The 13,157-nt window shown below is 43.1% G+C and overlaps 1 protein-coding gene across 1 annotated transcript in view; it reads right to left on the bottom strand.

The window, feature by feature from the left end:
• Nucleotides 1-13,157, bottom strand: part of LOC311228417 (NBAS subunit of NRZ tethering complex-like) — a gene marked incomplete at its 3' end in the record, with an annotated part of 401,827 nt that overhangs the window by 204,625 nt on the left and 184,045 nt on the right.

Below are 13,157 nucleotides of genomic sequence, written 5' to 3'. Positions count from 1 at the left end.
CAACCTTGTCTTTAAAGGATAACTCCACTATTTTGGGAAATTAGCTTATTTAACATCTTCCCTGGAGTTAGACAAGAAGATGCATACCTTTTTTGTCTCTGTGCGTGCATTTTAGCTTTGGGAATAGATGCTCCGTTAGCATAGCTTAGCTTCATCACTGGAAGTGAGGCAGGACAGTAGCCTTACAGTGCCTTACAGTGTATTGCAAGGTCTGACATTGACCAAACTTGATATGCATGACCTTGGTGGGCTCTAGGTCAACTCCTGAAAAGGGGGTCAATGTCAGACCTTGCAATCAAAAGTTAGGGGCGCACTGAAATTATGGCAAGGGTTATTAGCCCCCTAACTTTTGATTGCAAAGTCTGACATTGACCCCCTTTTCAGGAGTTGACCTAGAGCCCACCAAGGTCATGCATATCAAGTTTGGTCAATGTCAGACCTTGCAATACACTGTAAGGCACTGTAAGGCTACTGTCCTGCCTCACTTCCAGTGATGAAGCTAAGCTATGCTAACGGAGCATCTATTCCCAAAGCTAAAATGCACGCACAGAGACAAAAAAGGTATGCATCTTCTTGTCTAACTCCAGGGAAGATGTTAAATAAGCTAATTTCCCAAAATAGTGGAGTTATCCTTTAAACATGACACTACCATCATCAATCGATTCAACACAACAGCGTTGCCAAACCAGGACCATACCATCATAATGAATTCCGTACCTAACTACCCATTCTGCAATCTGTTAATAAAGTTTTCAACCAGACAAATGTATAGAAAGGCTTTGTTTTATTATAACATTTGTTGCAGTAAAATCATTGCGTCTCGTTTGGTCATCTTGTGGAGCGCTGGTCGGCGGGCAGCTAACGTATTAGCTTGTTGTGGTTCTCGCAAGCAGATCAATGGCGGCATGCCCGGAAGTAGAAAATGAATAAACGCTTGCCGCTTGGTGGTAAGAACAGCAGGAGGTGGGTGCTAGCGGTGTGACGTAATTGGCCGAATCGACTGTCAATCAAAATGGTTCTATTGCATTGGTTGAGAGCTCTGGTTGAGACAATAGTATCCAGCTGCAGGCTGCCAGACGATACTGGGAGAGGGATAGTGCTGCATGGCATGGTGGAATTAATACCATAAACATATTTCTTGATGTTTCCTTTTTTTAAGTAAGTAAAGAGGCCTACAAATACAAACATACACATACAAATATACAGTAGTTTCATTAAAAAGAAAAATTACAAAAAGAAATATAAAAAAAAAAAATTACAAATACTTATTTTTTGCCACAAATATCGGTATCGGTATCGGCCGATTGTGTTAGTTGAACAATCGGTATCGGTGGCCAATTTTCATATCGGTGCATCCCTAGAATGTAGAGCTATTTAACACTTATTTTAACAAAAGAATACCACTTACAATTTTCTTTTGTCATCTTTGACAGTGAATAACACCATGCTAAAAATGACCAGACATGAAACACACCTTCTCGAGATCAGGTGTACAAAAAAATCTAAGCAAATTAATAAAGGGAAGATGATTAAACAGAAGGTTTTGTAGATACAGTACTAAATTATGCCATCGGGACCATTGCAATTTGAAATGCGATTATAGAATATAGAATATCAGGCCTATAAATTACCTTATTATAGCCATTAACCCTCTCACTGCCACACGACAGAAGGTTAGCCCTTTACTATCACACAACCGACGGCGATGCTCCATCATAGGGCTGGGCGATATGGCCAAAAACGTTATCGCGATAAAATTATTTTCATATAACTCGATATCGATAATTATCGTCGATATAATGTCTGTCAAGTTTAATTAACTTTTTAATGCCGGCGCCGATGGACGGGCTATTAATAGACTTGTTTTGCTGCTGCAAATGTCTCGAGTTGATGTCGTCATCAGTCCGCGCACGTTAGCAGTTAGCTAGAGCAAGCGGTGTATCCCATGACAATGTACTAAATATGACCCTAAAATACTCTGTTCCGCCCCAATACATTGCAACGACGTCCACCGTATACCCCACACTACTATAACCGTTACCCTCAGAATTCAAAACACACACCAACTCGGCAGGTAAACTATAAAATAGCGCCGTGCAAGCTAATTATCCTAGCCAGCCTTGTTTACTACTTGAGTCATACCTATCTACGTCTCCTTCCGCTGTCGGCCATCTCCTTCACTGATTGGTTGTTAGTGTGTGTGCTCATATCCAAGCTTGGAAAATCGATATATCGAAACTTTGCGACCACGTTTCATGTTTATTTCGAGGAAATAATTTATCGCGATAGTTATCGTTTTATCGCCCAGCCCTACTCCATCATTAGCATCATTAGCTCCGCTAATGATGTTAATGATGGAGCATCGCCGTCGGTTGTGTGATAGTAAAGGGCTAACCTTCTGTATTGCCACAGTGAAAGGGTTAACCGGCTGTCGTGTGGCAGTGAAAGGGTTAAGAGGCCTTGCACGAAATGTTTATGTAGTGCTCTTTCTTCCACCATGGCTGCCTGTAACTATTGGTAACTAGTTTCAAAAAGAAAATGCCTAGTTGGTGTGCAGTCGTACAGTAGGTAAAACACAAACACACCGTGGCCCGCACACCCAAGATCCAGTAACAAGATGACTAAATTATATAGTGTGCATACACATCGACACATAGACCCAAGATCCAGTAACAAGATGACTAAATTATATAGTGTGCATACACATCGACACATAGCGACCACTGTCTCTTTCAACGCCAACAACAATGGACCTGTCTCAAACCCTGCCCCTTTTCTTGATCCTCCAATCACAACTGTCGCTTACCTCGGACAAACTTGGTTTGTCCGAGGTAAGCGACAGTTGTGATTGGAGGATCAAGAAAAGGGGCAGGGTTTGAGACAGGTCAATTGGGCATACTGAACATTCCGCAAAAGGCCTCTAGTCCTACACGGAGAAAGTCAACCCTGATCACACATTCAGAAGCACGCATGAATTTCAAAGTCAAACACCCCCGTACCACCCCCCCCCCCCCCCCCCCCGCCCCTCCACTCCCCTCCGCTCCGCTACGCTCTGCGCTGGCGCCTCATTAAAAGTGAGCTGGGGTGGAGGGGAGAGAGTAAACACTGGTGTGAGAGCTCAAGATATCGACGGAAGGAATGAATTATTCTACTGCTGCTGCCCTAATCTACTTCTACATCACCCTGAGAGAGAGAGAGAGAGAGAGAGAGAGAGAGAGAGAGAGAGAGAGAGAGAGAGAGAGAGAGAGAGAGAGTAGGTGAAGATGAAAAGTGATTTTGTAGCAGTCCACTTATATTCTACTATAGGTGTGTGTGTGTGCATGTATGTGTATCCGTGTACGATTCCCGTCTGTCCTCTATATGTATTAGGGTTAGGGTACCGTTCACATTTGAACCGATACTGGTATCCAATGGTACCTTTTTTCTGTACTTTAGTCTCAAAAAATTGTGTCTACCTACCTCAGTTGTAAAAAAATTGTCAAAACTTCAAATGATTTATTACTAAGTGGCACAGTGGGCAAGGCGCTCGCCACTAACGCAGGAGATGCTGGGTTCGAGCCCAGCTCTCTGCGTTGCTTCCGGCTTGGCTGGTCGTTCATACTAATACAATTGGCAGTATTAGGGGGTGGGAAAGCCGGTGGGTGGGGATCGGACGTTGTGGACAGCGACTCCTACAGGTCGGTTGGTGCGCCTGTACAGCAGAATCAGGAAGTATCGGGGGCAGCGTGAGCCTCCCACGCGTTACTCCTCGCCACTGAGAGATCGCGGTAGTATGCTAACTATTTGGAAAAATAACTGTTCAAAACTGTTCTCTTGGCTTTGTTTTGTTCATAGTAGTAACGCTGTCGAGCCATACTGTACATGGTGACTGCTTGGTTTGACTGGCAGTGGCCGCCGAGCCATACTGTACATGGTGACTGCTTGGTTTGACTGGCAATGGCCGCCGAGCCATACTGTACATGGTGACTGCTTGGCTTAAGTAAAAAAAAAAAAAAAAAAAAAAAATTAATATATTTTTTTTAATAACTTTTTTTTTTTGGCATCCCCTATTATTTTACCCACGCGACGCCACTGCCAATAGACAGTGTTATTCAGATATTCATTCAGGCATACAGAGACAAGATGAGTAAAACTGTGTCAAAATTATATAATAGCTTTGTTCAGGCCAGAACTGACTCCACAAGTTACATTAAGACAAATTGGGAAAAGGAATCAAACATTGAAATAACCGAAGACGAATGGGAGAACATGTGCAGAACTCAACGTAGCTCGACTAATTCAAAAACACGGAGAGAATTCTGCTGGAAAAACTTGACTAGATTCTTCATAACTCCCAAAATCAAATCCCGACAAGTAGGCATAGAGCAACCATGTTGGAGACAGTGCGGCCAGAGGGAGGCAAACCACTCTCATATCTTTTGGGAATTGTCCAGGTATTCAACGTTATTGGCAAGATGTTCACTCCACCATGCAGGTTATATTGAATTTCAAGATACCGGAGACCTTCTCCTATTTGTACCTGGGTAACTTACCTGAGGAATTGGTAGGAGGAGACAGATATTTGATGAAAATATTTTTAGCAGCAAGTAAGAAAGCGATCACGCGTCTCTGGTATCAACAAGAACCTCCAACAAAAGAAAAATGGTTGGTCATTATAGGCGAAATATACACAATGGAAAGACTTACTTTTATTCTCAGATTACAGGAAGAGAAAGGTTTGAAGTACTGGGAAAAATGGGACTTTTATATGTTAATGACGACAACCAGTGGATGATGTATAGTTGTAAAGAATATTCACCATAGTAAGAGAATTGAGAACTCCGCATGTGAAAAGTATATTTTTGTAAAGTGACACTAATAATGCAGCCCGGGATTGTGTTTTTGTTATGTCTTGTTGTTTGTGATTGTTTGCTTATTGTGAAAAACAATAAAAAGAAAGTAAAAAAAAAAAAAAAAGTGTGTTACGTTAAAAAATCACTCATGTGACTTGTGCATTTTAACGTTACAAACACAGACGGCGATCGTATGACGCCTCTGCATGCTACAGAAACTGCAACGCAACTGCAACATAACATCAGCACGACTTCAACGCAACATGTTGCAGGGGGTATTGTAGACTGTGTTGTGAGGATGTTGCGTACCTCTCCCCAAAATCTAATCTGAACAACCTTGCGTTGATGTTGCGTAGCAGTGATTGGTTGGTTAGCGAATGGGGGCGGTGCTGTCATAGAATAATATTGGTCCTGCAGGGCTCAACTCCATGGCCCCCATGACATGGTGTTGAGCCGTAGCCAGCAAGCTATGCTATCAATATTAGCTAAATAATTAGCGTCACATAGCTGGCCTTTTTCTGAAAACTCAAGCACATATTGTTCCATAGAATACGCCTTCAGTTGATCATGACAAATCCTCTCTTACCTTGACGATTAAAAAGCCTCCATAATTTAGTAAATAAAGCTGTAGCCAGCCAGCTAGCATTGATGCTATTCAAAATGCTATCCACATTAGCTACATAGCTAACCAACTAAATACAATGGTATCCTGAGTAACGTTAAATACAACGTTTGCTAGTCGAAATGACTGGACACACACAGGGACAAGTTAAACATCAATCAATTAATTTATTCCAACAGGTAGTTTGAGCTGCATGTGAGCCGAGGTCTCTCTCTCCTCTCCGTTGGAAACTAATGACGTTACGTTAGCTCGAAAAGCACAGAACCGGCAGACACAAGTTAAGCTGCTAGCAACAGACACTATAACACTTCCGGTCGGGGGATTTCAAAATAAAAGAGCGACGTCTAAAAGCACCGGAAATACGTTTATTTTGTACATTATCTAACGTTAACACGAACCTAAACTAACTTTTAACTTTAGATTAGTTTAGGTTCGTGTTAACGTTAGATAATGTACAAAATAAACGTATTTACGGTGCTTTTAGATGTCGCTCTTTTATTTTGAAACCCCCCGACCGGAAGTATAAATTATGCTTCTTTTTCTGCTTGTTATCAATGGGTTGGTTGAGAAGGGAAGTTTCAACCTAGCTACATCCGGGGTACAATGTTGCATAGGCTGCGTGTCGATGTTGCAGAAGCATAAAGGCAGAGTGTCTGCAACACTGTTGCATTGTCGATGTTGTGTTGCAGTTGCTTTGCAGTTTCTGTAGCATGCAGAGGCCTTTAGGCAAGTAAACAACTGCCTTAGTGTATGACATGTATGTACGAGGAAAAAATGCAACATATTTTGTTTCAAAGTCACCTTATTTTGTTACGCAATGGTTGTTGTGTTTTTGCTTTTGATACACCTTGTGGAACTTATTTTCTAAATATAAATTAAAAAATTACTTAGGCAATTATCGTATGAGGCTAACGATACATTACTTGTTTGTCTAATTACCGCCTTCATTATCTTCTCCATGGGCGCGACCCCCCCCCCCCCCCCCCCTCACCTGTCTGCACGTATATCTCCACCATGACGTTGCAGAATAACCCTCTCTACAGCGGGGGGGAGGGGGGGGGGCACACTCCTCGTCTCGCCCATGAGCCCCCTGACAGATGGCCGAGGCTCCTGCCGGAGCACGGTCCACACTCACAGGCTGCGGAGAGCAGGAAACTGCCCCAGAGCGCTAGAGCCATGATGGATGCCTACTGCAGAGCTCCAGTCGCCTGACCTCCATACCAACACAGACGGAGCTCCCAGAGATTTTTTTTTTTTATCCACTTTTTTCTCCCATTTTCTATATTTTCTTCCATCCCAATTTCGTATCATCCAATTCAACCCTCCCCTGTCACGGACGCTGTTTCTTGCCTCTCACAAGCCGGCTGCAATGTGGACTAAGTCATACATAGCACAAGTCCCCTCCGGTACTTGAGGTAACAGCAGTCGCATCTTTTCACCTGCGCAGCGCGATCTCTCAGTGGTGAGGAGTAACGTGTGGGAGGCTCACGCTGCCCCCGACACTTCCTGATTCTACTGCGCAGGCGCACCAACCGACCTGTAGGAGTCGCTGTCCACAACGCCCGATCCCCACCCATCAGTTTCCCACCCCCTAATACGGCCAATGTGTATTAGTACGGACGACCAGCTAAACTGAAAGCAAATGTGGAGCGCTGGGCTCGAACAGGCAAGCCCAGCGTCTCCAGCATTTCGTGGCAAGCGCCTTGCCCACTACGCCACGTAGCCGCCCCTAACACAGGGAAATTTAAAACTGCTCACCATCTCCACCTCTGAGCCATTTATGGTAATGGGGAGATGGGATACCTTGCTATGTCTAAAATCGATGACTAGCTCCTTCGTTTTGGAAGCATTCAGGGTGAGGTTATTGGTCTCACTCCACCTAACTAGGTTCTGTAGGTGGATCTATAAAATGACTCGTCGTTTGAGTTTATACGCCCAATGACCGTGGTATCATCAGCATACTTTACTATCAGATTGTTATCATAGGAAGCAGTACAGTCATAAGTGCAGAGAGAGAACAGTAAAGGGCTTAGAATGCAGCCTTGTGGAGAACCAGTACTTAAAACAAGTTCATCAGACATATTGTTTCCAATCCTGACTCATTGAGGTCTCAAAATTAAAAAGCTAAGAATCCATTCACAGATGGCGTGTGAGTGAATGGATGAATGTGAGGCATACGTTGTAAAGCGCTTTGGATAAAAAGCTCTATATAAATGCAGTCCATTTGACCATTATTAGTCCAGATTCGTTCTTTTTTTGTATTAGTAGGGCGGGGCGGTATGGCCAAAATATTACATCACATACTTGTCTTACAGTAGGTTTGACGGTATAGCAGTGGTTCAATTGTTTCAACTGGTTCAATTAACGTTTAAGTAGCAAACCGCTGCAAAGTTCTCCCTGTGTGTGTTTGTGTGTACCATATATTTGGAAAGATCAGATGATATCAGAGGAGTTTGATAGTATTTACTGAGGATTACCAGATAATGTTGATATTTAAACGTTAAAAAAATTATGGTGAAGTTGACTAGGCCTATTACGAGCAGACAGCATCTACATGTATCTATCACTTCTATTATATTCTATTTCATTCTTCTACTTTAGCCCTGTGAGGCCCTCCTTCAGTTGCCAAATGCACAGGGTTAAGCTATTTTCACAGCACTTACTGACAGTTTACAGCATGATAATGCTATTCAGAGAGGGGAGTGGCTGGGGGGGTATTGTTAATGCCAGCCCAAACTGGCTCAAGTGTGACAATCTTTGAGAGCAGTTTTCTCTGCTTAAATCTCTGAGAAAAAAAGACTGCTTTACAAGATTTAAAGGAACAGATCATATTCAAAACATTCTCAGATTTCAACGTATGCCACATCATTTGAAAGCTTACATTCTGTACTTTCACAATCTGGAAAAAGAAAATGGAGACTTGTAGGCATTTTCGCTAGACTGGGTCACATGTATTTTCATTGTCGTTAGTATCTTGTAATATGATTGTCATGGTGCAGTTTCATGGTTTCAAATTATCCGTTTTCCTTTCCTTTTATATAAAAATGTTTTTCTACAGCTACAAGGAACACGTTGGCAGCTGCTGCTGATATGGTTTGTGAGACTTTTGTTCACATGTAAATATAGAAGCTGCAATTTATTTCTTTTCCCTGTCCAAAAAGGCCCGGAAGAGGATGTTCTTCCTACGTCAGCTGAGGAAGTTCAGGCTGCCGAGGACCATGATGGTCCAGTTCTACACCGCCATCATCCAGTCCATCCTCACCCTCTCCATCATCACCTGGTTCCCTGCAGCCACAGTCAGGGACAAGGCCAAGCTGCAGCGGGTGATACGATCAGCGGAGAGGGTGATCGGCTGCCCCCTTCCCTCCCTCGAGTCCCTACATTCCACCAGGGCCTTGAGGAGGGCGAGGAAGATCATGGCGGACCCCGCCCACCCGGGTCACAACCTCTTCACCATGCTCCCCCACGGCAGGCGGCTACGGCTGCCCAAGACATTAAAGTCCCGCCATAGACTCAGGCTGCGGTTACACCTTTCGTATCATTTCGTATTGTTTTCTTATACGTATCGCCGCGTATCGCCGCGACGTCATGCGCCTCGAGGCACACTTTCGTTTTTTTTCGTTTTTGTCAGCCGAGCACACTGATGTAGTACACTGCCAAAGCAGTAGGTGGCAGTAGGTGGCAAACATGAAGGCAATTTCAACCAATCAGGACGAATGTGCCAATACACTTCCTGGTGGAAGCTCCAGCAAAGAAAATGTCAATAAGGCCAATAAGGCAGGTGCCTATGCCGCGCCACCATCTTGCCTATTGACTCAATGCAGCAATAATTTTTCAGCAAAGCCTAATAAAAGTGCAATAAACAAAACGGATACATTCACTGTGTGTTCTGCCTGTCATTTGTTGATGAAACAAAACTAACATCAACACAAGTGACCACCAAGAGCGGATAGTTTAGTCTAAAAAACGATCGGTAGCATTGTTAGCTGCATGCTAACGTCAATGGAGTATGCCATTATAACAATATAGCATTGTGGCTAGAAGCTAACGTTAGCTCACGCTACTTAGCCAGCACCAAAACTGGTGATATCGCGAGCTATCAGTAGTTAGATAACATTAGAGACAACGCTGTGTGTATTAAACAAAGGTGAATAGATGACTGGGCCATTTTGTTTAATGCTTGTTAAGTTGAAAGAGGAACTCTGAGCTAACAGGGTCTGAATCCTGATAGCTCACGTTAGCCAGCTGCTCATGCAATCGGTAATGCTAGCAGAATGAATGGATGTAAACTTTATTTAACATATTGCATATGGGTACAATACAATACGGCTCAATACAAACAATTGTTAAGGGAATGCAGACTGTTGTAGCTTGGACTGGGGTCCTTATAACAATAACTTGACAACACATGGTAGCTGAAGCTATTTGGGACACGGAGCTCTGTCCCAAAACACACACACTGTTGTCACCGGAAGGGCACGCAGATGGTATCTACTGCGCATGGGCGTTTTCGCAACAACTGCTCCGTGCTGACTACACGCTGTTGTCGAAGCGTTTTTTTTGCGTATCTCCAAACGCAAACACAATTTTGCGTTTCAGCCGTATCCACAAAAAAACGCCAAAAAACGCATTTCTGTGTAGATAGGACATCAAACGTCGTCAAAAACGTATAAAAAACCATAGCCTCAGTTTCTTCCCCTAAGCAGCTCGCCTGGTAAACGAGTCAGGTGTCCCCCTGCTCCCCCCCCCCCTCTATGGCCAGCTACTAGGGCTGGACCTCTGGACTTGAACTGTGCTGCACTGTATCCATGTCCCCTACCACTGCACTTTACTGTCTTATTGTTGTCTCACTGTTCTGTCCTGTTTTGCACTTATTTATTTATTTATTATTATTATTATTATTATTATTATTATTATTATTATTATTATTATGTTTATTCCTATTTGTGAAAAAAAACCATGCACTGTAATGTCAAATCACGTTCCATTTGTACAATATGGTGAATAAAGTTATCTGAATCCTTTATTATTAACATATGAAAATAGGATCTGCCTCAAACCTGTCAATGGCACTTCTTATGGTGTGTGTGTGTGTGTGTGTGTGTGTGTGTGTGTGTGTGTGTGTGTGTGTGTGTGTGTGTGTGTGTGTGTGTGTGTCTCTCTCACCAGGCCTGAGGCAGCAGGATGGATAGTGTGTGTGTGTGTGTGTGTGTGTGTGTGTGTGTGTGTGTGTGTGTGTGTGTGTGTGTGTGTGTGTGTGTGTGTGTGTGTGTGTGTCTCTCTCTCTCACAGGCCTGAGGCAGCAGGATGGATAGTGTGTGTGTGTGTGTGTGTGTGTGTGTGTGTGTGTGCGTGCGTGTGCGTGTGCGTGTGTGTCTCTCTCTCACCAGGGCCCTATTCCCCGTACCTGTCTAACTGAGTTAGCCGGATAATTTTCAGCATAGCTTGACTTAAACCAGACCTTTCCGTTCCTCGACGTCGGATTTTCTAAGTCGCTATGGCAACAGATTGAAAAGTTTGAACCTGCTCCGGTTTAGTTCAGTTAGCTGGATAACCTGCATGGCCACACCCTCACAAAGAAATGCCAGCTCCCTTCCTGAAATAATTATCACAGTGTAGATCTGCATTATACCATTCTGAATTATGTTTTTGTGCTTCGTTTTCCTAGGGGGGGCTTTTGAAATGTAAAACCTAAAATGCTGATACTAAATTTACTTTGTCCTAAATAATGCACGTTATATACGGCGCTCGGAGTCGCGATACACACTGCATGTGGATGTGGTTATTTTAATAACGGCGCATTGCAAATGTGAATCCCGCAGGGATATTTTTAATGAATGAAACCTATCGGGCGTTTGGCTCCGATTAGTTTCATATTCTCTGCTGTGGATGTATTTGCTTAACGGAGCGCCGGGATTGTGTTTCATTCAAGCATAAATTGAAGTGTCTATAGCGTGGACTGTGGATTATGAATTACGAGGAATCTGAATCTGTGGATTGTTGAATTGTATCACTGTCACTCACACGTTATTGTGATATTGTAACTGGGATTAAAATGTCTGATGAGATGCGCTGTTTGACGGATTTGAGAAATTGAATGAGCCGTTGACATTAATGCATTTGAGAAAATGCATTTATCTGTTCAAGGCTTCAAGCACTGTTATCTGATGATGAACATGTGTCACTGGTATAAACCAAAGGTTAATCAATTCAATGCATGTATGGATGATGTCCGAAGATTAAAACCTGATTAATAGTGAAACTGTATATATAGCCTCCCTCCAAGCCTCTCTGACACGTTATTTCGGGTCGCGCCTTGAAACTTTGGGAACCATGTATTTATATAGTACATGATACCTAAGCCGAGCGCATACACTGTACAGATATCCTCATAAGTATCTATTAATTTGTATCAATTAGATACTCTTTGGGCTTGTTTGTATCTACTTATTCTGAAAGAGTTGAACGAATTATTTTCGCTAGTAATAGATATCATTCGATTATTCATTCCATTAAGCCTACTGCCAGCAGGCACATTTAAAGAAATATAATCTGATTGATTGGGGTAATGAGGGACTTAAAATGAGCCTATAGATATGCATTTAACTTGTCGTCGAGGCTATTGAGCCGTACTGTATTGTACCCATTCTGCAATCTGTTAATAAAGTTTTAAATCAAACAATCAATGCCGTTAGAAAATCAGGATTTCTGCGATATACACCTGCTGTCTTTTCAGGTGAGGCGGCTGCGCGCAATTATCCTGAGTATCAAGTCTGGTTCGAATTAACGAGACTGAATCAGCGTTCGAGGAACAGGGAAAGCCTGGATTCAAACATCGGGTTAATTGAATCTGGATAATGGGACTTTTGATCGACTTAGTTGAACCAGGTACGGGGAATAGGGCCCAGGCCTCAGGCAGCAGGATGGTAATAATAATAATAATAGATTCAATTTGTACCACACTTTATATTTGTGAGAATATCAAAGTGCTACAGGAGATAAAGATAAAAAGTTAAATGAATAAAACAATAAAAATGAATAAAACAACCAATGAAATGGAAGAACATAAAAGTAAAATAAAATAAAATAATAATAAAATGAATAGAAGTAAAAAGAAAAGTAAAAGAAAAATTCAGGCAAAAGCCTTGTTAAAAATAAATGTTTTTAGGCCCCTTTTAAAAGCCTTGACGGATTGTGGTGCTCTCAGGTGGATGGGGAGAGCATTCCACAGTCTGGGTGCGGCAGAGCAGAAGGCTCGATCGCCCATGGAGTGCAGCTTAGTCCTGGGGGCTTTGAGGAGGTAGGCAGTGCCGGAGCGGAGGGAGCGTGAGGAGGACTGGGGGGTGAGGAGTTCCTTGAGGTAGGCAGGGGCACCACCGTGTACGCACTGGTGAGTGAGGAGGGAGACCTTGTACTCGATCCTGTGTTCCACGGGGAGCCAGTGAAGGGATCTGAGGGTGGGGGTGATGTGGTCATGTTTGCGCACCCTCATCAGGATCCTAGCAGCGACATTCTGGATGGTTTGCAGTTTTTTGATGCTTTTACTAGGAATCCCGATGAGGAGTGCATTGCAATAGTCCAGCCTGGAGGAAACAAAAGCGTGGACGAGTTTCTCGGAATCTGCCAGGGTGAGTGAGGAACGGAGTTTAGTGATGTTTCTGAGGTGAAAGAAAGAGGTCTTGCAGAGGTGTTTGATGTGTGTT

This window comes from Notolepis coatsorum (assembly GCF_963971535.1).
Source record: "Notolepis coatsorum genome assembly, chromosome: 5".
Lineage (NCBI taxonomy): Eukaryota > Metazoa > Chordata > Actinopteri > Aulopiformes > Paralepididae > Notolepis > Notolepis coatsorum.
Note: the sequence above shows the minus strand (reverse complement) of the source record. Positions and strands in the feature narration are given on the sequence as shown.